We start from the raw sequence: 25,506 nt of genomic DNA on the forward strand, positions 1-25,506 counted from the left end.
GGCTCAGTGTCTGGATTCTTCCATTCAGCTTTGGGATGGAATTTTGTCCAAGAATTTGTCTTCTCCCTGTTCAGCTAACCGGTAATTGGATGAAGTCTTCACTTTTGTAACTTTTTAACCTTCCCTTGATTCATTTTTCCTGACTAGTGATTTTGGCCAGTACCCTTTCATAAGCAACAGCAATATCATGTCACACGATGGGCAGAGTAACTTGCCTGAATTTCTCAATTTGCAGGCTAGATACGCTGCAGTGGGCCTTGTGTCCTCTGGCGTCTCCAGATGGTCCTTATCCGGCCAGGATAACAGTGCTTCTGTCTACATCAGCTGTGAGGACATGGAAGCTCAGAGGCCCTCCCAGCTCCCACACCTGGTGTCTGTGAAGACTCTTGTCAACCCGTCTGCCGGTGCAACTCTGAGACCCCTCTGGGCAGCTATGGAGAAGTCCCACTGGTACCAAGATACGTGGGCAGCCAGTCCAGATACTTAATTCCAGGACAAGTTCTGGCAACTAGGTATGTCACACAGCTTCTTTGGGTCTTAGTTTCTGTATCTGAATACAAGGAGCTGTACTCTTTGCACTTTTTTATCTCTATAATTCTATGGCTGAAGGCAGAGAGAAATTTGAGGTCCAGTCTAAGGAAAAAAGGGGAAGGAGAAACTCCAGAGAGATTTTTATTTGCCAAATCAGACAGGATGCAGAAACTTCAGACTAGGGCTCCCATGTTTAGACTTCAGTAAGTTTCTCCTGCTCCTGCAATTTCCCACCTTCATTATTTTGTTTTCTCTTTGTTTGATTTGCAGAAAACCCTGAAAGTGGGTGTGAATAAGGGGGAAGGAGGCAGACTAATTCCAGGACCCTCAAAAACACTATCCCTTAGATCTAACTTCATGTTTGCTGCTTCCCAGAGTCTGTCTCTTGGAGAAGGCCAGAGGAATTTTTCTCTAGTTCTTCTGGCTAAACACCCGAGTAAATGCTCTCTCTGCCTCCACCATATACTTTGGTCTGGCTCCTTGCACCCCTCCCCCCACAACCATAGCCTGTTTACAGAGAACAGAATCTGCCTCTATTCACAGGCCATGTCACATAGGCAAGCATGATGCAACGCTGTCCTGCCTGAATCCTGCTGACAGGTGGGGGGCTGCACCTCACCTGAGGAGGGGTCCTTAGTAGCAGCCTGGCCAGTGAACAAGGTCAAACAGATCCCCTCTCTGGGGAAAATGTGAGTAGCAGCCACAGGGGTGAGCAGGGAGCACTAAGGCTAAAAGATCCTCTCAGGTCAGGGGCTGGGATGAGCATTAATGTGACAGTTCATTTTCTAGGCGAGGACATTGGAAGATGAAAGATGCTCTTTGAAGGTTAAGATTTGCATTCATGACAGAACCTAGGAAAGCCTGGATGGGCCACTTCTGGTCCTGATCATCTGCTGTGCTGGCTGTGTTGGGGTGGACAAAACAAATGAGACCGGCCCCGGCACGGGTGATGTCGGCTAAGAGGCACAGCTATTAGAGGAGGCTCCAACAGGATTTGTTTTCTAACTTGTGCTCTTTTGCTTGAAAGTCTCTTAGTACAAGTGGGAATTTGGATTTCAGGAGGATAAGTGCAAATGTAAAGTCCATTCTTTAAAGCCCAGCTTGGAGCAGGCCCCAGGCTGAAATTGGGATGCCTGTAAAGTTGGCTTTCTGGTTCCATCAGGCCCTTCTTTCTCTGTTCTTCCATCTATACCCTCAGCACCACAGCCACCTTTCCCCTTTACAAAACTGTATATTGTAAAGTAAAAAAATGACTTAACATATGAGTAAGTGAAAGGAACTGAACTGAAAAGGCTACACACTGTGTGATCCAGCACTATAACATTCTAGAAAAGGCAAAACTATGGAGACAGTGAAAAGATCAGGGGTTGCCAGGGGTTGGGGGCACAGAAGGGAGGGGAGAATGGGTGAAGCACAGAGGATCTTTAGAGTAGTGAAAATACTCTGTATGATATTTTCATGATGCATACATGTCATACATTTGAGGCCACCCATAGAACACACCGAGAGTGAGCCTGGGTGTAAGGTACTGTTTTGGTGATGTTCTGTCAATTTATGTTCATCACTTGTAACAAATGTACTGCTCTGGTAGGGGATCTTGATAATGCGGGAGGCTGTGCTTGTGTGGGCAGGGGTATATGGAAAACCTCTGTGCCTTCCTCCAAATTTTGCTATGTATCTAAAACTGCTCTTAAAAAAAACTTAAAGAAAACAAAGCCAAAACCAATTAACCAAATAAAATGGCTGTTGAGACAGTGTTACTTACACTACTAGATAATTTTACCATTGAAGACAGATAGCTTTAAACCAAAGAAAAGGTTGCAATTGTGTAGCACAAGGAACTGCACATCACACTAAAAACAGCATTTATTCAGCATCTCTGTAAACTCAGCAACTATGGTTGGTGTTGTTGCTTCCTAACCCATCAGTCATTCTACATCAACTCCTCCTTCTTGCTGGCAGAGCCCTGATGTCCCTTTGACCCCCTCCTCCTTGTGTGTTCCAAGGAGGTGACTGTACCCTGGTAGCAGGAAGGACATGTTGCTTTGACCTAAGCCAATCATGCTACCTGGATTCCTGTTGTCAGGGATTGGTTTAGATATGGAATGCAATGCACACCTGGCTAGTGAGACATAAGGGGGCTTCTGGGAAAGGTTTTCTTCCTTGATATAAAGAATACCTTGGGGGAGAATCTGCTCTCCTGCTTTCCTGCCAGTTATTGTTGCATGAGGTGGTGCTGCTTGGATTGTCTTCTGCCATCTACATCCATCATGGGAGACACACTGCAGATGGCACAGCAGAACATGGAGAGTATGCATGAGTCCTTGATGACATAAAAAGACCCTGATAAACCAACCTTGGAACAGTCCCAATTTTGAACTTCTTATTTTAATTCCTTAATTAAAAAAATACTTTTAGTGGGTTCTTCTGTTATTTGGAGCTGAAAGCATCCCAATGACTGCCATGCTGCGTGCTTTATATAGATCATCTCATGTGATCCTCACAACTGTATAATGACGAGAATATTGTGCTTTAGAGACCTTAAATAGCTTTCTCCAAATACACACAAGCAGCAAGTGGGGCCTCAAGTCCAGACAACTGCCTTCAAAAAGCTTGGCTCTTAACCACTATGGTTAAAAAACTGTCTCTTGCCTCTACTTCTTTCTGGGCCCCACTTAAGGAAATCTTTTAACCTTGCTGGCCTCAATCTTCTCACCTGTGAAGAAAGAGACTGGATGGTCTCAAATGTCCTTCCCAATTCTAAAATTCTAGGAATAAAATTCAAGCTCTCAAATCCTTGCTCCCTTATGGAGACTAAGTCCAAGCATCTCTGCAAGAACGGGGGTCTGTATTTAGTTGGCTCCATGGATGGAGATAAGTTAATCCAACTCTGGATACCATTAGCAGAAAAGACATTGGTTGTTACCTATCAGGTGGATCAGTCAAAGTCATGTACTAGGAAGAGCCTGGTAAGAGTCCCTGCTACCTTCATGGCTGCCAGCTGGAGCTACCACCTTGCTGGACACAAGAGGCCCTTGCTGGTGGCCTCAGAACAAATTCTAACCTTTCATTTGCTCGTGGGTGAAAATCTCTGGTGGAAATATTTAGGTCAATTGGACTTAAGTTGGATGCCTTGGTTGCCAGGGGCTGGGAATCCAAGTCCAGGTTGAGTTCTCCCTAAAGCAACACCAAAACAAGGATTTGAGTGCAAGCAGCAATTTTGGGAGGTGATCCAAGGAAACAATGGGAGAGAGTGGGAAAGTCAGATAGGGAGGGACTGAAGCAATAAAGGGTATATTATCAAGCAAGTTACCTTCGTGGGCAACTAGAACATAATGACCCTGCTGGGGAGTTTTGGGAGACAGTGTAGACCATGCATCTCAGAGCTATGCCACTGATGGGCAAGGGAGGTAGATAGTTACCCACCAACCCTGGCCGTTGTTAGCTGAGGGCTGATGGGCAGGAGGTGCAATGTGCATTTCCTGCTACTCCCTGCTCGTCTTGCACCCCGGGTTTGCAAAGTGAGCTCTGGGGGCGGAAGAAGACCTCAGACAATGAGTCATGGGAGCTGGCGATTGGAAACCTAACCATGCACAAGCACCAAATTTTGCTATGCATCTAAAACTGCTCTAAAAAAAACTTAAAGAAAACAAAGCCAAAACCAATTAACCAAACAACATGGGTGTTGAGACAGTGTTACTTATAGTGCCTCTTACCACCATTTACACAAACACAGGAAAAAATTTCAGAAACTGATCTGCAGCCATGATCAACATCCGTCATGGGGTCCTTGCTGAAATCATGTCAGGGGGGCAGCCACACTACAGCCCACAGAGACCTGGGTCCTCTGTGAGCCCCCAAAACTGAGGCCCGCACATTCAGTAGAAATACAGCCCATTCAGGCTCTGGTGTCTCGTGGCTTCCCATGTGTCATCTCATCTCTCGTGGGACCGTGTGCTCCTCGAGGGTAGATACCGTTTTTGATGATTTTCACTCCTCTGTCTCTTACCAGTTGCATTCTTTACGATGTTACGCATATAGCAGCCATTAATATGTTTAATAATTGAATTCAATATTTGTACAAATATTATTATTAATAGTCTATATACGTTGATTGAAAACTAGTCATAACTGTTTGGAAGGACCCTATAAGTCACATAGAACACACCTTTTCTATACCAAAGCCCTGTCTATATGGTCCCTGTTGTGACTGATAGTCATAGCTACTGTCCAGTGACTTCCAGGGGCCAGTGTGGTGGTGTGGTTGGTGAAGAGTGAGGCTCTGCAGTAGGCTGCCTGCCTTTCAATCTCCACTAAGCCTTTTAATCTATGTGTGGCCTTGGATGAGTTAGGTAATGTTCTGGGGCATTAGTTTACTTATCTACAAAATGGGGATAAATGGTAGTATCTCCTTACATAGGGTTGTAAAGATTAAATAGAAAAAATGGATATAAACATGAATATGAGTTCATACATACATAACACATAGTCACGTATTTTTATGTATCTCTACCTGTATCTACATAGATGATGCTATTTAGCATAGAATCATAAAGAGCGAACACTTCATCTGGGATGGCTATTATTATTATTCCAAAGACAGGCTGTTCAGTCTTCCTGAAGGCGGGCTTCTTCATTTGGAACAGCTGTTATTGTCAGTAAGTGCTTCAATATATCAAGCCTGGATCTTTTGTCCTCTAACTTTCTTGCAAAGGTTCAATATTGAAACTAAACTGTCAATTCCACTTCCCCAAAGGAGTAAATTTAAACATGTGTTGATCTTGTTTTGCCTTCTGAAACTAGACAGCATAATTCTTTTTCATTTGCATTATTTGCCTTCAAATAAGAGAAGTGAGCTATGAGGCAATGTTTCCCACAGTGTCTTCTGAAAACTTTACTCTCCAGAGGAAAAAGTCTCTTTCAAATCACAATGCCCATTTGTTCATTAAAGGCTCTGAGAAGTCCTGCAATAAATCATTCCTCAAACTAATTTGAGCATGGAATCCTTTTGCTACGTGATATTTATTAAAATCCCTATAATTTCCTGGCATAGATTTTGATTCGTTTGTCCTCTTTTCAGCAAGGATTTTGGCGCTGCCCACCAATTCTATAGATACTGGAAATAAGTGCTTTATTTTCACAAAAAATCATATAATACTTTTTTTTCACTTAAAAACTTTTCCTACCTCTTCCTTTTGCCCTTTTCAGAAGGACATTCTTCTCTGTCTACAAAACTGGAAAAACAGTGAGAGGCAAAAGAGCCTGTTCTCTGTGAACCTGCTCTCCACTCCTCCTCTCAGGTACTTCCCATCACCAGTAAAACTACTGTTTCTTGAATACCAGCTGCTCCCACCCCAGCAGCAGACCAAGGAAGTGTTCTACATGGAGAAACTTCGCTGCTCCTTTTGTTCCCACTGCCCTTGAAGAGGGGGTTTCCCATTGTAGTAGACATGAAAAATTAAAACTTGAGAAGGAGGCATGTTTTCATCATAACCTTCTCCTCTTCAGCCTCTTCCCAATGTTACTAAAAAATGGCTATGAAGAATATCTACCTACTCTGTTCGGAAAATGAGTAACTGGGCTCATTACTCAAAGCTGGAGGTTGAGAGAAAGGTCAGCTCCATGATTTGAATGACAGTGGCACCTCATTATTGTTTCTACCCTGATAAAGGCAGGCTGTGCTTCTTTTGCAGGCAAACCGTGTAATTAGGTGTGAGGGACAGGGCCTTAGAGGAGCTCAGAGCCTAGGATCCCAGCCCAGGCTCACCAATCCCAAACTTTCTGCTATACAAATGAAGCAGTTATGGCCCAGAGAGGTTAACTGTTTTGACCCAAGTCACAGAGCAGAGGTGGCTTCTTCCTACTGCTTTAGTGACAACTTTCTTTGCTTTCCTTCCTGCTCTTTGTGTGGGTTGTGGGAGGAAAGGGGACGTATGACTTCACAGATCTGACTTTTACCTTTCCCCACTTGCAGCCAAGAAATATGTATACTAGGCTTAAGATATTTCTCATTCATTCAGTAAGTATTTATTAATTGCCTACTGGGTGTCAGGCATTGTGCCAGAACATTCTTCCACTGTGTCTGTTAAACAAACATGACTTATTTCCCTCTGAAACTGGTGGAATGAGGCCCTAAGCCAGTTACTGTATGTATGAAAAGTACCATTTTCTATTTTCTGGTTCCTGGCATCAGGCACTTTGGACCCAGTTACCAAAGGACCCCACTGGTGTTTCCAGCCTGTTGGTGTCCCTTAACTGAGACCTTGGCCTTAAAGCTTTAAGGAGGTGGCCTGCAAGGTCTTTGTCTGTCTGCTTCCTTGCAGGGGACAGAGTGGTCCTTTTCCTTGACCACTGTGGTAGCATGGAATGGTCCGAGGCTTGTGCCCTTGTGCCAGCCCCCTGTCTCCACAGTGTGAAGAACCTGGCTAAGCTGACTGGGGGTGTTCCCCAAATCCTTGCAGACTCTCGGGATGAGCAGACTGATGCTAGGAGGAGGGGAAGGGGGTGGGTGATTCTGGCTCTAGCCTATAGAAGGTCTTTACCCTTGGTCAGGTCCCACCCTCAGTTATTAAAACTTAAGTTTAACCAGTATTTAGTGAGTGCCTTCTGCGTGCCAGTCACAAGTCAAAGTGCTTGTACACAGTGGTAAACAAAACAGGCAAAGTTCTCGGCCCTTGTGGAATATACATATAAACATGGAACGTGCATACGGCAGCTTCCTGCAGATTCACTGATAGCTCAGTCTAGAGAAAGAATGAGGCCAGGACAGGCCCCTAAGGCTGCTCACGAGTGTGGAGTAAGGGAGAGACAGTGTGTGGTTTCCAAAGAAATACTCTATTCACTTCCCAAATTTTCCTGAGCGCTGACTTTTGCTGTGCTCTCAGTAGAAGCAGGAATTGCTTGTGTCTTTCCTTGTAATTGAGAATTTTGATCTCCTGACAACCTCCCATAGCTCCGAGCAGCAGGGGGAGGACCAGCCCACCCATAGCACCGTGCCTTCATCTTTCCGCCTGCAGAGGCGGGGCTCTTTGGTCCAGTTGCTGATGTGTCAGACTTGTCTCTGCAATCAGCATGATGGGGAGTCTGGAAGGACGCTCTTGTAACGTTCTAGAGCTCAGAAATATCACAGACCAGCATCTCCCCACCTGAACAAGTCAGAAGACTGAAAAGGTTGTTCCCTTAAAGCTGAAATTTTCAGTGTATGGTCTTTGGACCAGTGGCCTCAGCATTCACTGTGTTAGTTACACAGCACAGCTTGACAGATTACCCACCAAAACACAGTAGCTTAAAACAACAAAACATGTATTACCTCACAGTTTCTGTGGGTCAGGAATCTGGATGTGGCTTAGCTGGGAGCCTCAGGCTCAAGACCTCTCATGGGGCTGCAGTCAAGCTGTCAGAAGAAGCTGTGAGATCCTCTGAAGGAAGGGAAATCCACTTCCAAGCTCACTCGTGTGGTTGTTGTTGGGCTTCCGTTTCTCACCCCATGAGCCTTGTCATAGGGCTATTTCTTTTTTTATTTTTAATTGAAGTATAGTTGGTTTACAATGTTGTGTTAGTTTCTGGTGTACAGCAAAGTGTTTCAGATATATATAGAGAGATATATGTGTAGATACGTATGTTCTTTTTCAGATTTTTTCCCATTATAGTTTAAGATGTTGAATATAGTTCCCTGTGTTATACAGTAGGACCTTGTTCATCTATTTTATATATAGTAGTTTGTATCTACTAATTCTGAACTCCTTGTTTATCCCTCCCCCTCCTTCCCTCTTTGGTAACTGTAAGTTTGTTTTCTATGTCTGTAAGTGTGTTTCTGTTTTGTAAAATGAGTTCACTTATATCATTTTTTTAGATTCCACATATAAGTGATATCATATGATATTTATCTTTTTCTGACTTACTTCACTTAATATGATAATCTTTCAGTCCATCCATGTTGCTGCAAATGGCATTATTTCATTCCTTTTTATGGCTGAGAAACATTCTATTATATATATATATACACACACATACTATGTATATAATTACATATGCATTGTACATATATAATATATATATAATAATGTAATGTATATATATACCATATCTTCTTTATCCAGCCATCTGTCAATGGACATTTAGGTTTCTCCCATGTCTTGGCTATTGTAAATGGTGATTATGAACACTGAGGTGCATGTATCTTTTCAAATTAAGAGTTTCCTCCTGATATATATGGGGCTATTTCTTAACATGACACCTGGCTTCCCCTAGGGCAAGCGATCCAAGAGAAAGTGAGTAACCATCCAAAATGGGAGCCACAGCTTTTATGCAGCCTAAACTTGGAATTGATAGCACATTACTTCTGCCATATTCTATGTGTCAGAAATGAATCAATAAGCCCAGGGTGTGACTACTGGGAGGTGGGAATGATTACATGCCAGGAAGAAAAGAGATAGGGGGTCTAGAAGGGTCCACTGAGGTGATTTGATTGCCTCAGGGTTCTTATCCCCTCTCAACTGCTGAGATATGGATTCTCAGCCACAGAAAAGGATGCAGCCTGTGGGTATGACAGAGGGTCAAAGGGACTTCAAAGAGGAAAGAAGTGCCTTTTTATACTAACCCTTCTTATTGGAGAATCCTATGAGATTTGTTCCTTTGTTAGGAGCCAATGGGGAGGGATGTGGGGCAGTGCTGATTATTTAGTTACCACTAGGATATGTCATTTTGAGAATAAGCAATCCCCAAATTTCATAGCAAAGGGAGAAAAGGGTTGCATTTGGAAAGTTGATTTAAACTGGGTATATAGGCTTATCCAAAATTAGAATAAAGTAACACACACACACACACACGGGCAAAGTGCCCTGGCAGATGGCCTGCAAGAGATACAGGCAGGAGATGCACACATTTCCTGAGCAACATTTCTCCGTATTGTTTCACTTGAGGACCATATCACAGAAGAGATAGAATAAGGGTGGGGAAACATTGAGTATTGATTAGTATGTCAAGGGGCAAAATGATTCTGAAAAAATAATACAAAGATTTATACTTCCTTATTTGATCACAAAAATAATGATGTTACCTTGCATGAGTGCTGACCTCTCAGGAAATGATTAAACTAAGTTTTGATGAGCTTCATATAAAGAGCAAAAAAATGTCCATATCTTCTCAACTGGCTATTTGAGGGCAAGGGGTGTTCTTATTTTAGAGAGGAAGAAATAGAGTTTCTGCAGCTCCTCTGCAGGAACTGACCAGAAATCCCAAAGAAATCCAATTTTGAACTGAGATAAGTACTAAGAATATCTGTGTTTGCATCCAGAGAAATCTCTACATGAATAGAAGAGAAATAACTAAATAGCTAACTGATGATGATGGGAAACAAGAGGGATTTAGGTTAGACATAAGGAAGTACCTGGAGAATAAGAGGACCTACGGACAATGAGACAACAATGGAGAGAAACTCGGTTATTGTTATTTTTTTTTTACCTAGAGTTTCTAAATGGAAGAATTAACAGCTTCTTGCTGACATGCTCTGCGAGCAGTCCTATTCAGAGGGATGTGGGGGAAGGATGCCGCCCCTGGACCCCTTTCCATCCTGTGCTTTCTTTTTGGGCCCAGCAAACAAAGGCCCCCCCAATTTACTAACTTACCAAAATGATTTACCAGCTGTCTCTTCCCCTAGGAGGTAAACAGGCAATAAAATAAATGAAATTCCTATCTTTATGACTTGACCCCCATAAATCATCAGTCACTCTGGGTGAGCACTTATCTCTAAGGCATCACACAATATTTAAAATGCTATCTCCTTTATTATGAATGAAACAGAAGAAATGAGCGAAAAAACCAATGATGATGTGTCTTAGTGCAAGGACAATTCCACAAGCAGTAACTGTTAAATTTCAGAAAAACGGGAGACTTGTGTGTGTGTGTGTGTGTGTGTGTGTGTGTGTATGTGTATGCGTATGCATGCTGGGGGGTGAGAGGATTCTTACGGCCTTCTCAGTTTTTTCCATTTTGTTCCAAACCTTTCCTAGGGTTAGATTCACTTTTTGAACTTTATGTCCTTACAGAGCAACAGACAGATAAAGTCGTATAGGAGGTTACTTTCCATATTTGATTACTTATAAAGTCTATCCTGAACTAAAAGCTTATTGTGCCAAAATAGGGGGCTTTTGTGTGGTGCTGGTGAGCAGGCGGGTGCTATCCTGTCGCCATGACAACAAGTATTTGCATTAAAGCAGGCTCCTCAGACCACATTCCAGTCACGTGGCCCAGAGGGATCCCTTTGAAGGCCTTGTAATCGTTTCCCTAAGAGTGATTGTTAACATCTTCTGAACATAATCATTAACCATGTTCCGTAACAGATAATTACCTACTGAAGTTAGCGTTTTCTATCCCTGAGAGCTCTGTGAAATTCACAGAGTGCAAGACTTCCTCTACTGTTACCTTACCTAGCCAAGTAAACTTAAAGCAATTTGACTTCTTAGAATCTGAGTAAGTTTGCATTTTACACAAAAATATTGTGCTGACCCCAGCGTTCTCTGTGTCTGTCATGTGCTCTGAGCTGGTCTTCGCCCCAGTCTTTGAATAGCTTCTGCAATGCCAAGGGCTCCCTTCTCTTATCTGTGTCTCCTCTTTCCCCTATGACGTGTGCTTACTTACTGAATTTCTAGTCCGAATTTGTCCTTCAGATTTATTGCACTCACTTGCCTGGTTGTACAGGGACTTTTCGTAATTTCTCTTTATAGGTGTTTCCCCCACAGATTTCTGTTTATCACCTAACATCAGTTCTTAAGACTCCCAAGGCTTGTATCATGACCCAGGGGAGTCATGCTTCTCTTTGGCTCTAGTTTGCTCTGGAAAATCTCTCTTGCGTAGGAGAGAGCTTCCTCTTCCTGGTCCCCTAACCCTATTTTATCTTTAGGGGTACACTCAAAACTTCAGAGAAGCTAAATGAAACAGATGTTACAAAGAGAGTGTGTGAGAGAAAAAGGAAAGAAAAAAGAAAACTCCAAACCCCAAGCCACCATAGAGATTGATCTTTACTAACATCTTTCCAAGTCTTTGACTGCAACTCTGTTACACTGTTATTTTACAAATAGGATGCGGAATCATTACTTTGATAAAGAGCACTTAGGTGTTTTAAATGTTACCTTGCTGAGGTACCTGGATTCTAACAGTGAAACAATAACCTTTAGTATCCTGTTGTCTCTTGCATGGTAGGGGTGGGGGCATGAAGAAGACTGTGATCACACACCACATCTACACCCCACCCTGCTAGTCTTTCTTTGCTGATAAAATTGACTAAAAGAGGCTTCCAGAACTATCTGGGTGCCATATTTTCTGAACTCCAAACCAAACACCCATGGCAAAACAATCATACTATGTGGGTAGTAGAATCAGTGTCTCCCAAGGTCATGAGACTGAAGGAAGTAGCCAAAGCTCCATTCTGGAAGGGAAAGATGCCTGGAGAGGATGCAGAATGTCATCTTGCAGGATGGAGGTTGTGGGGTTGACTGGGAGAGGGGCTATCCCATGTTAAGTACATATATGTGCTATGAATCTATATATATGTGTGTGTGTATATATATGCAATATATATACACTATATTTATAATTTTTTAAAATGAGCCACTCAGGTCTTTAAAAGAATAGCTGGCTAGACCATCTTTATCTCCTGAAGAGGTTCAGAAAAAGATTCCTCAAAACGTGCCACTTTGGCATGTGGATTATTTTGAGCAGAAGACAATCAAAGCACCAAAGACTCAGGAAGAGCTTTCTCCCCCCACCTTAACACCCTACAGGAATTTAGGTAATAGAGAGCTATTCAGAGGTAACTTTTCATCTGAATGACCTATCTGTATGGCAGGGCAAACATCTAATTACCAGACATCTGCTCTACTTATTGTCCTGTGAATTGTTCTCTTCCCCTTGGCAGCCCCAGGCCCCCATCCCATTCCTTAGCTCAGGATGGCATATGAGCCTCAATTGCCCAACTTGCCTTTCTTTGGGTCTTGTATTTTTATGGGGCCCCCATATGGATAAAATTAAATTGATTTTTCTCCTGTTAATCTGTCTCTTGTCAGTTTGATCATTAGACCAGCCAAAGAACCTAGAAGGGTAGAAGGAAAAATTTTCCTGCCCTACACTCCTCAGTTTGCTTTTGGATCCTGCTGCCTGATTTCTACAGCATTACAGTTCCCCTTTCTCCAACTCCCCCACCCCAAAAAGCCCAGGAAATGGGGCCAGTCCCCTATTTATGCTGCACTCTAGGCAAAGCTTCTATCATAATGAGCTCCCTTGTGATTGCAGAAACCCATAAACCTCTGCTATGAATGCCCAATAGTGAACCAAATTATACACGTTTCCCCCCAATTGAGTATTGTTTTATTTAATATGCTCATACCTTTTTGATGGTAGGCATAAAGTTGTCATGCATATGGGAAAACATATTTGGCTTTAATTGTGTGTTTTTGTGTGTGTATGTGTCTAAGAAAAAACTCTAATTAACACTGCCATGAGTAAAGATTCTTCTGAGATGAGGTGTTGAGACTGGGGACACTGAGACCCCATCCAGCCATATTTCTGAAGACCTAAGGCAGAGGAAATTCTTGGCATACAGAATATAATTACTCAAAATGGAAAGTAGCCAAGGTGCTGGAGTTATGATTTCCTATTCTTATACACAGTGGGGTATTTCAAGAACTTCCTTGTCGTAACCAATTGGACATAATTTCTAGGGATGAATGACAATGTGCTAGGGCAGGAAGATAGCAGCTGGCTGTTTGGCCAATCCATTGTTCTGCATTAATTTGGCTTTTTTTTTTTTTTTTTTCTGTCATAGCCCTGGTGGTGATGAACTCATTTAGAATCTCTTGCCTGCCACATGTCAGTTCAGAAATATTCCAGCACAATGTGGCATTAGTTATATGGTGTGGGATCTGGGCCAACTAATTGGATCCAGTGAATGTGGATAAGCTTTATTCATTGGCAAAATTAAGAAACGGTCACTGTGACATGAGCCAGTCAGAAAGCAGCTTATTCATAACAGTTCAATGCCCGGAGGATGAACTGGTCCAGTCCTTGACTGACTTCAGCCACACAATGGTTCTGTTGTGTACTCCAATCTGTGTGTTGGGGTCCACAGGGGCACTGTCACAGCTCTGCACTGATATCCATCAGATTAACCGATTGAATCTGCATTAATCACAGGACCCAGCTCAAGTGCTGTCAGAGCTCTTAAATATTGCCTGGAGGATCAATTGCTTTGGCTTAGAAAAATAGATGCATTTCTATCATTGCTGGAAGCGATTACCTGGTGACAGTGTTCTAGTACATTGGTATTATTTTTAAATTAATGAGCACTGAGGAACAAATTCTGACAATAGTCACATGCTCATGCCGTTCAAAGATGGGAGCAGGTAGAAGAGAGAGACTGAGTATCAGGCGAAGTCTTTTCGATGGCCTACGAGACTCACTTGACATTATTGACTCCTGTCTGTCTGATAACCCTGTGCCCCTCTCCCTTTATGTGCCAGACTCCCCTTATGTGTCTTCTTTCTTGCCTTAGATTTTTCTCTTAATGTCCTCTGCCTGGAATGCTTTGCCCCCCAGATATTTGTATGACTGTCTCTTGTCATTCACATCTCAGCTTAAATGTCACCTCTGCAGGGAGACCTGCTATGATCGCCACATAGTCAGGCCTCATTCTTTCACTCCATGTTACATCATCTTGTTTTATTTCCTCTGTGGCACTTATTGCCATGTGAAATACTCTTGTTGAATAGATTATTTGTCTGTAATGTGGCTCCACTGAGTTTACCACTGTATCCCTAGCCTCTAGCACAGAGTCTGGCACACAGTAGGTGTTTAACAAACATTTTTGAGTGAATGACTCTCTCTGGCTTATGTAACTGTTTTGGGATAATTCAGTGGACATATGGTGTCCATATATCAGGGCTCCTCAGCTCTTAAGACAATGTTTCCGAATACTGGTTTTGGGTTGAGAGGAGATCAATTTGGGTAATAGCTATTTTCTGTTTTCATCATTAGTTTTAACCTTCAAGGGGATGGAGTAGGTCATGCCACAGAAGTTTATCCTAGAATGAGATGGTAAGGAGTTAACTCTCAGGGTACCAGTCTGCAAATCATTTAATAGCTCCAACATGACTTCACAGATATCCTGTCAAGATTCCCATCTGGGAGATGGTTTTCTCTCTTTGGTGACCTGTGGCCCAATGAATATTTACAGGCCAGTAAAATTAGATTATTAGCAAATGAAAACATGAGCTCTTAGGAAGTTTGTGAAGGGAGCTTAGGCAAAGCTACAGGGAGAAACTGAGTTGTGAGAAGGGGATAAAAAAGGTCCCTGTGCTCTTCTCCCTGTGAGGGTGGATCCCGCTCTTTTATCCTGTGGTGATAACGAGCTTTGCCCCCTTATTCTTACCAAACATCTTCAGGTTCAGGAAGCCAGAAGGCAGATTCATGTGGCTGGATGGCCACGCTGTTCTCAGCTTTAAAAAGCACTGCACTTAAATCCGTTTTAAGAGGACCCGAGCAATTTGAAAAGCCGCCAAATACAAGTGGCAGAGTACTTGGGTGGAAGTGGAAATATTACTCCCAAGATTGGAGACTGAATGCTGTCTTTTGAGCAAAACAAAAAACAAAAAACAAACAAAAAAATGAGGCTGTTAACCAAAAACAGGAACAAGAAATCATCCCCACATAAATTTTTGGATAAAATAAGATGTGATTTTCAAAAGAAGTTTTGGATCAGGAGTTTTGTTTCAATAGATATGAGTGGTTCTTATGTAATTTTCTGATATTACAGCTTATTTCTTGCAGAGCAACCCTCCAAACTGCCCTATCACATACGAAGACTAAGTAGAATGTGTTTTGTTTTCCTTCTGAAGAAGAAAACATGAAACTGGTAACTTTTCAGAGGTGATTTCTATTGCAAGAAAACTTTGCCACCAGTGAAGAATTTCCCTGTGTTCTATATGAAAAGTACAATTATTTTATATCCAATCAGCCTATATTCGTCAACAAATCATTTTATTGGAGGGAAAACATATTTTTACTGAAACCTGTTTTGGTTTTTAAAAATTGGTTATTACCTACACATGTATTAGGTTTCTGGCTATGATAAGCCTATCACTTGTACCAGACAATTGCTCCTGCCAAGAATGCCTAGAAAATGTGGATAAAATATAAAAGAAATATTTGTTTGAAGGCATCAGAGAAATGCCAAGCCTGCTATGATTTGGAAAGCCAGGTTCTGGAAAGAAAGAAAGGCTCATTGAAATAGGCATTTTTTTTTTTTTAATGCGCTATCTTCTTCATGGGATATTTAATAAGTATAGACATGGATAAGATGCTGAGAATCTGGGCAGCATTTGGCTTCTAAGGGTCAGAGAGGACTTCTGGGCTTTTAGCAGTTTCATGAAGCTGAGGAGACAAATATTAGAGTCCAGATTTGTAAGAAAAACTAGGAGTCAAGGGCCAGAGAACCTGGAGAAAAGTGGATCAGATGCTGCCCTGGTTTTCCCTTCAAGACATTTACTGATTAATATCTGTAGAGTAAGCAACCAGAAGGCTGCTGAAATAGAGTGGAGTCTTAGGCAGTGCTGCAGAAACAAAATTTTGAGTTCAAGGCCCATTAAGAAGGAGGAAGTATAGGAAATATCCTGGATTCTCCTTTGGGACCCCTGGGAGGCCTAATCCCTTGGAGCAGGGCAAGAACCAGAAATACTGTGAATCTAATGAGGATTGAAAACAAATCTTGAGCAAGACTGCGTCCTGATTGGGTTGATATTATGTGTCTCTACAGCATGTGGCAGAGAATAGGGGGTCTCTTCTCTGGAGTGATATAATGTAGAGTCCACGGCTTTTCATGCACAATATTCAATACTCAATAAAAAATGATAAATTATACGAAGAGAAATAAATAGACCAAGAAGTGAGCCAACCAAAATGGAGAATTTCACTGAGAAGAAGAATCTATATAGAAATATATCAAATGGAAATTTTAGAAGTAAGAAAATGCTACACCTAAAATTAAGAACTGAATAAACAGGTTTAACAGCAAATAATACGCAGTAAAGAGAGGATTGGTGAGCTATACAAAGGGTGAGTAGAAATATCCATCTTGGAGGGTGGAGGAAAAAAGATGGAAAATACGTTAAAGAGTGTCAGAGACGTGGAACACGGTGAATAGATCTAACATTTGAATTCTATAAGCAGAGAGAGAATGGGGTAGAAGAATGTATGAAGAGATAAAGGTCAAGAATTTTCCCAAACTGATGCATTAAGCCAGAAATACAGAGATTCTCTGTGAACCCAAGCAGGATAAATAGGATGAAAACCATGCCTACTCATATAATATAAAACTGATGAAAACCAGCACAAAGAGAAGCATCTTAATAGTAGTCAGAGAAGAAAGATACATTTACCTCTAAAGAGACAATAAGACTTTGGCTTCTCAACAGAAACAGGGATCCAGAAAACAATAGCATAAGATCTCAAAGTGCTGAAAGAAAACTGCCAAGCTAGAATTTTACATAGAAAATTTCCCCCAAAAGTTTAGAGCAGAAAAAGACGTTAAAAAGAACTGTATTTCAATGTCAGAAAAACAGATAACAAAATTTAGAATGGGCCAAAGGCACAAATAAGTATCTCACAGGAGAAGAAATACAAGTGGTGAGTTAACACATAAAAAGAAAAAGATAGTAAAGGGTCAAAATAAAACTATTTTAGGCTCCAAAGCATATTTTTATAATTCGTGAAGTTTCTGGATGGATGAAGTAGTAAGAGGAGCCAAACCAGCCCTTGAATAGTGAAGCGAGGAAGACAGGGTCTTATCTTTTCATTTTGTAAAATACATTTTATCACACCTACCTTACAGGGAGGAGACAGAGAGGCGAAGAGGGTCACTTGCCCAAATTGAAGAAGGAAGAGGCAGTAACAGAATTCATATTATACTGGCCCTGTGGTCCTAGACTTCTTTTCCCTTTGACACTTCAACCATTATTGGGAAAAGGCAGAGTTCTGCATCGATTCCTGTCCACGTGGGAGTTACATTCTAATGATAGGAGACAGACAAACAAATGATAAGCACTTTGAAAGAAAATGGATCAGGTAAGAGGACAGAAAGAAAAGAAATAACCTTTTAAGATAAACTAATCAGGGGCCACCTCTCAGAAGAGATGGCGTTTGAGCAGAGATCTAAATGAAGTGAGGGAGCAAGCCACATGAATATCTGGGAGAAGAGGGCTCCAGGCTTCAAGCAGCAAGACCAGCATGACTGGACAGAAAGAGTGAAGGGGAAGGTGAGCGCAAGACCATGGTTTTGGGAAGCTATGGTGAGGACTTCGAATTTTACTTTCAGTGTTGAGCACTTTGGAGGACTTCGAGCAGAGAAGTAACAGGATCTGACCTAAGTGTTAAAATAATTATGCTGACTACTATGGGGAGAAAAAAGAGGGTAAAAGTGGATTCAGGGACACTACTTCATGGGAGTATTTTATACAGGCAAGACAGTGGCTTGAACTAAGATGGTTGTGATGAGCTAGTGAGAAATGTGTGTATTTTAAACACATTTAAATTGAAGCTAGTGGGATTTATTTTACTTTTTTTTTTGTTTAAAAATTTTTTAAAATTTCTAAACAACTTTATTGTGCTATAATTTCTGTACAGTAAACTACACATATTTCAGATGTACAATTTGATGAATTTTGACAGATGTATACACCTATGAAATCACCACAGGAGTCAACATATTAACATTTCCATCACTCCCCAAGTGGTGCAAATTTTTAACTCCCAGATTATCCCTTTCCCTTCTGATAACCATAAGTTTGTTCTCTATGTCTGTGAGTCTGTTTCTGTTTTGTAAATAAGTTCATTTGTGTCTTTTTTTTTTTAGATTCTACATAATAAGCAATATCATGTGGTATTTTTCTTTCTCTTTGTGAAAGCCAGTGGGATTTATTGATGGATTATTTGTATGGGATGAGGGAAAGAGAGGAGTTGATGATGAGTCCAGAATCATTAGGAACTGAAAGAAAGGAGGAAAAGTTTTGCATTTATAATACACTGGATAAATACTGATGAAAGTGAAGGCAATGGGAATCTAGCTCTGGGGCACCTAACATAGGTGTGGGGTGGAGGGTGACCAGGAAAGTTTCATTACTCTCCTTTTATATACTAGTTTCATTGCCTTTTTGGCTTTGGCTATTTCTGATTTTCCGGTTTTGTGAGAATTTTTGGGGGGCGAGGGCAGTTAGTATTTCTTTCTCTCTTTTTTGAAATTGAGATAGAATTGGTATATAACACTGTATACATTTAAGCTGTACAATATGTTGATCTGATACATTTATATATTGCAATATGATTACCACCTTAGCAGTTAGCTAACACCTTTATTATGTCATCTAGTCTCTCAGCAACTTTGAAGTTTATAATACAGTATTGTTGACTATACTCACTATATTGTGCATTAGATCTCCAGGACTTTTTAAATGTACTAGCCCAATTTTGTACCTTTAAAAAACATCTCCCCAGTTCCCTGCAGCCCCCAGCACCTGGTAACCACCATTCTACTTTCTATTTCTGTGCAGTCATTTTTCCAGATTTCATATGTAAATGAGATCATACAGTATTTGTCTTTGATTTATTTCACTTAACATAATGCCCTCAAGTTCCAACCATGTTGTCACAAATGGCAGGATTTTCTTCTTTCTCATAACTGAATAATATTCCATTTTGTATATAAATCGCATCTTCTATATCCATTCATCCATCGATACTTAGGTTTTTTCTATGTCTTGGTTATTGTGAATAATGCTGCAATGAACATAGGACTGCAAATATCTTTTTGATATCCTATATCATTTCCTTTGGCTATATACCCAGAAGTGGGATTGCTAGATCATATAGTAGTTCTATTTTTAATTTTCTTAGGAAGTTCCATACTATTTTCCATTGTGGTTATACCAATTTACATTCCCACCAACAGTGCGGAAAGTTTCCTCCTTCCTCCATATCCTTGCCAACGTGTGTTGGCTCTTGTCTTCTTAATGATAGCCATTCTAACAAGTGTGAGGCAATATCTCATTGTGGTTTTGATTTGCATTTCCTGATCAGTAGTGACGTTGAGCACCTTTTCATGTACCTGTTGGCTATTTGGATGTGTTCTTTGGAAATATGTCTATTAAGTTCTTCTGCCCATTTTTAAATCAGATTTTTTTTTTTTTGTTATTGAGTCGTATGAGTTGTTTACATTTTTTGGATATTAACCTCTTATCTGATATATGGTGTTGACTGAAAATCACACAATGTGAGAGTTGTGGATTAAGTTTTATTTGGGGCAAAATGAAGACTATAGCCTGGGACACAGCATCTCAGGTAGCTCTGAGGAACTGCTCAGAAGAGGCAGGGGGAACTTGGTTTTATATATGATTTTAGTGAAGGGGGAGTGGATATGTGCAGTCAGAGGCTTGCTGCTAGTCACAATGAGCAGATATCACTGCTAATGATTTTAGTACTTTTCTAGATATGAGGAGACACAAGAATTTGGGTTCATAAAACCTCCTGAAAATATCTAACTATCTGAAGGCCCATTCTGCCAGTTTTTCCCAAAGCACAGAGTGCCTCATTCCTGATCTCCACCCTGAACTCCTTTCAGGGAGGGTTGGAGGTTAGCAGCTGCAGTGGCTTGTGATTTAATCCAAGCAGAGGTAGATGGAAAGTGCCAGTGTGATTTAATCCTTGTAGAGGCAGATGGCAAGTGCCAGTTTTTATTTGGCAGTGTTTTGCATATATTTTCTCCCATTCTATAGGTTACCTTTTCATTTTGTTGATTTTTTTTTTCCATGCAGAAGATTTTAGTTTGATGTTGTCCCACTTGTTGATTTTTGCTTTTGTTGCTTGTGTTTCTGGTGTCATACCCAAAAAATCATTGTCAAGACCAACGTCAAGGAAAGTCTTCCCTATGTTTTCTCCTAGGAATTTACAGTATCAAGCCTATGTTTAAGTCTTTGCTCCATTTTGAATTAATTTTATGAGTGGTATAAGATAGAGGTATTTTTGATTTTGTTCTCCTTATGAATTGTCACTTCTTGATCTTGTCCCATGAACCTTGAGACTAGATCCAGGCTTTATTACCAGTCTGACCATCCAAGGGTAGAGCTCCCTGGCCTTCAGGTCTGAGATTTGGACCTTTGCTTTGAACTCGGCAGAATTCCAAGAGGAACCCACAGCTGAGACCTAGCTGTCAGCGATGGAGCAACAGTAACTCACTAGGGAAGACAGCTCTCTCCACTCACTAGACTTGCAGGATGACAAAATCAGGAGTGTCCCAGCCATTCTGATCACATCCAGCCAGTCTATGGTGTAAGTTAGTCAAGTTTAACCCATGGAGCTAGAAGTAGGGTCAGTTTTTCTGAATGCATATGATGGAGGTAGATACTTGAATGAGAATTAAACTTCTTTTTCCAAGAGATAGGGGAAATGTATTCTGAGTGGCCCAAACAAAAAATGACCACTACATGAGGGCATAGAGGCAGCATGCTCAGGGAACAGGTGGAGAGAAAAGCACTTTGGGGCACTGTAGTCCATGAATAATGACGCATCCAAGGATAGTTATTGAGAGAACATGATGTAATGACTCATTTGGAGCTCACTTATAGTTAGACATCTCCAAAGACACATACTTAAGCTGAACCACATCTTGCCTTTAGGCATCATTATAATGTGTGTATCTAAGTCAGAGCCAGTCCCGCCAAGGAGCAGAAGCTTCTCAAAAATAATGTCAATATTGCCGTGTTTTCAGTCATCTCAGAAACAAGCCACTCCTCTCTCCAACTGATGGCAGTACTAGCCCTGTTTCTGATTTAAAGAGATCAGAGATCAGAGATGGGAAATGGATTGGTTTCACCAAATGTGCATCACAGGTCTTGCTTTATTAGAGCTGTAAGTTATCTCAGAGGCTGTTCAATCCAATCCTTCAATTAGGTGATGGGGAGGAAAAGGTTTAAGTAGAGTTTTAGATACAAAATTACATATACATTTAAAGATTTAATTAACCTCTCTGGGCAAACTGTATGCCTATGATCCTCATAATTTGTTGTTTCTGCAGGGTCCAAGTCTGAATGAAGGGAAGCTAGACCCTTACGGTATACGTCCTTTGTCCTTTCCTGTCAGTCATTCACGAACTAGAAAACATTTCTCAGAGTCCCTGTCACACATCTGGAACTGTTCTCAGCTGACAAAACAGCAGTGAACACGGTGTGGAGCTGGCCATCAAAGTCTAGAAGGAAGAGAGAAAAACTCAAGTAAATAGTCAAATACATTGTTTAGAAATTATGGTAAGTATCATAAAGGAAGGTAGAAACTAGTGAAAAAACAGGGAGCTACTTTAGCTAAGAAGGTCAAGGAAGAATTCTCAGAAGAATGGAGTAATTAAAAATTTTTAACTCACAGTAATCTGAGAAAATTTCAGTGGGCCTAGTTGAGCTCCAGCCCCTGAGGACAGCTCAGATCTGGACATTTGAGGTGGTCCCAGAGCTACTCTTCTTGTCTGGTTCCTTGAGGTTGAAGATTCCCTAAGCTGCTGCAAGCATCACCAACTCTGCTTAGCCCCATCTGTGGAGACCATGGCCAGGAATGGCATGAGAACCAGCTGCCACTTCGGAGGATGGATGTATAGTTGCAGCTCTCAGGTCACCATTTACACAGACTAAATTGAATACAACTATATACGGTGGCTTTGATCAAGACAAGGTTTCCTATTAATGTGGTTTTCCCCTTTAATTTATCTTATAAAATAGTCTGGGTTTGGGACAGTGTGGGACCAGAGGAATAATGGTAGGGGAGATGGATTTGAAAAAAGACAGTGGATACTGTTTAGTCTAATCTATTGCCCCCTAGTTTAACTCCATGGTGGTGGTCTGGAGGGAGGGAACAACAGGACTTTCAAGTTTCATGAACTTCAGCCCTATATTTTTTAAACAGAATCATCACCACAGAACATGGAATCCAAGACCCTTGAGGGCCTCATAACAAATTCTTTGTTTTGGGAAAGAAGTCCAGAAACTTCACTGTTGACAAAACTTCCAAATATAATGAGCAACTTGGAAAGCTCGGATATCATCAATGCCACCTTCCCACCCTAAACCTAGTGATAACGTTTATCACTAGGTTTGTATTTATTCCCATATGCTTTGCCCTTCCTCCTCCTCTTCTCCCAAATTTAAGCTCCCTGAGAATGGAATCTTTGATTCACTCATGCCTCCCAGAGTCCCTAGAACAGCACTGCCTTCCATATAGTAGGTGCTCAATAACTGTTTATTCTATCCTTTAACGTGGCAATTTGCAGAATATATGTGAGTGTGAGTCAGAGCTCTTCTAGCTGGGCCCTCCTAGAAAGGTTTGGCTCCCAGTCTTTCAGCAGAATAATCCTGTCCCCGGGAGCTGGAACCATCTGGAGGCTTCCAGCTGGGGAAGATGGAAAATCCAGTGTCAGGAAATAGAATGCCCCCAGAACTCACGTTAGATCCTGAAGCCCTTTAATTTGAGCAGGGGTGGTAGACAGGGATGGATCTGGTCTAGACAGTAGTCTGAGAATCTCACCAGAGTGGTCCATTCAGTATGCCCGGAGTTTGTAAAGGGAACCCCACTTAACCTTCCTTTTCATTTTAGCCTTAGAAGCAACAGGGAAGTCTGCTTTATTTTACATATAGAACATACTTAATGACCTTTTGCAAATGGAGGGTGAGGTGTCTATAGCCCACAGTTTTAATCTAAATCAATTCCTTTCTTAGCATGAAGAAAAAAAACCAAAAATAATTCTCAGGAAGGTGAATGCCAGAGGGAACTTGAGGGGTTCCTGGGGTACCTGCAAGGTTCAGCAGTTGATCTTTTATAAAGGTAAACAGGTGTCCCTTGCTGGTTGCTGAGCAGTCGTGGGGGGTTGTGTACCAGGCTTCAACCAACGTGGTCTTGAGGCCAAGTGCCAAGTGCTTTGTATGAAGGGCATATCTGTGTGGGTGTAGGGTGTGCGGCCACATATGGCACAGATGCCTGCTGCTTGGAAAGAACTGCCGTGCAATTAAAAGACTTTGAGACTTCGCAATATTGTTATTACCTTTGCCATTTTATACGAGCAGGAGGATTAATTAGCCTTGGCTCTATAGAGTTATATCTAAATGCATATGTTTTGGGTTAGATTTTTCTTTTTACTAGATTAGCCAGACGTGTTCCCAACTGTGCAGGCCACCTCCTGGGATTCATTTGTGCCTGCCTGAATGCTTCTGGTTTTCCACTGTGCTATCCAGGGCTGATACAGGACCATCTACAGTGAGGCTGACTCCATCCTTACCTTGCAATATTATACTTTTAAGGCACAAATGAGAAGGAAAATGAGTAGGGATTTAGAATACAGGAGCAGACTCTGTCACAAAATTTCCTTTGTTTTTGTCCATTTCTGCAAATGACTTCTAAAAACAGTCTCATTTTCCCAATTGCATTTCCTTGATATTTCTTTGTTTTCACACTTTTATAGGAGAGAAAAAGGGACAACACTCTCTACAGCAGGGGCGTCTTTTAATGAAGCTCAGAATAGCCCGCCAGAGCTGCTTACTCAGACTTCTTCAGTGTTCAAATCTGAGCCCAGGAGGTTCCCAGGTCTTCCTTCTGTCAATTAAGCCATAATTAGAATACTTTTTCTTGGATGTTTTGGTGACCTTGGAAATACAGTGTATTCCAGAAATAGACGTATGCATGATTCTCTTTCTTATTGCTCATGGTAATGAGGGTAATTTGTCTTACCCATCTCCCAGCACTGGGCTTTGCACATGGAGGTGTACAGTAATGTTTGTTGAGTGAATAAATGTTTGGTTTGATGCATGGGCCATTGTCTGGGGCAGTGGTTCTCAGTTTAGCCTGTATTCATTTCACTGAGATGGCTTGTTAAAGTCTTTCCAGGCTCTAGCCTCCCAAGTTATGATTTGGTAGGTCAGAGAAACAGTTTGGGAAGCCAGATTTTTAACAGCTCTCCTGATGGATTTGGATGCAGCTGCCCTTTGGACCTCATACAGTGGAGAAAGAAATTACTCTGGGGATGTGGCATTTCAGAACTTTAGAGGAAAAGTTTCTCTGTGCCAGTTTAGGCTCCGTCCCATTTTTGTCCAGGCCCATGGCCTCCTCTGAGGGTCCCCATGATGGCTCCCTCTGTCTGTGAGTGCCGTTGCTCAGGCAGTCTCTCCAGGTGCCATTCCCTGGCCCTCTATTTCTGACCACTGCAGAGTCCACTTTGCTGCAGAGCGGATTCTTGCTATTCCCTTGGAGCCACCTGAGGATGGCATGCCCGGATCACACCCCTCGCTCGCACTCTGTGATTGTACAAATTTACTGTTGGCCTATGCCTTGGGCCTATTTCTAGGCACCTGTGATATGTGTTTGCACAAGACACTGAGTGAGGTTAGTTAAATGAGCTTAGGTGTATACATAAGATGAGGTATTTAGACTTAGCACACAGTTCAGGGTATGTAATACATGCTCCATACATTGCAGATATTTTTTCCTCCATAGATTATAAACTCCTGGAGGGGTACTACTGTGTCCCATTCCAGGGAGTCCTCTGAACTAAGCTAGATTTCCCACAGGTTGGAGACGGAGTTGACATTCACCTGAAAGGTAGACATCAGTCTGACATAATCGTAAAATAACTAGATAGCAAAACCCCAGGATGGATCAAGTGGGCAGTTTTTAGCAACAGTTGTTGACTACCACCCAGAGGGGTGTTGATAAAGCAAGACAAGAAGTAACTATGTGCAAAGGCCTCCTAAGTAGACAGCAGGGCGATGTTCTCTTCACGTTCAAAAACTGGCGATGCTTAAAGACACCTCTCTCGCCTCCTCCCTACTACTGCAGGAACACAGGAGGCCTTTTGTCGCAGGCAGTTTTGCTGGTTCACATTGAATGAGTAATACTTTCTATAAT

General features: G+C 41.6%; 1 long non-coding RNA gene across 1 annotated transcript; it reads left to right on the plus strand.

Moving 5' to 3' along the window:
• The first annotated feature begins 256 nt into the window (after positions 1–256).
• On the plus strand, positions 257–24,277 carry LOC116664283. The gene is made up of 3 exons (XR_004320718.1): positions 257–512; positions 21,644–21,872; positions 24,068–24,277. It is a non-coding gene; the product is annotated as an uncharacterized LOC116664283 (long non-coding RNA).
• The last annotated feature ends 1,229 nt before the right edge of the window (positions 24,278–25,506 follow it).

Source organism: Camelus ferus, chromosome 6, assembly GCF_009834535.1.
Source record: "Camelus ferus isolate YT-003-E chromosome 6, BCGSAC_Cfer_1.0, whole genome shotgun sequence".
Taxonomy (NCBI): domain Eukaryota; kingdom Metazoa; phylum Chordata; class Mammalia; order Artiodactyla; family Camelidae; genus Camelus; species Camelus ferus.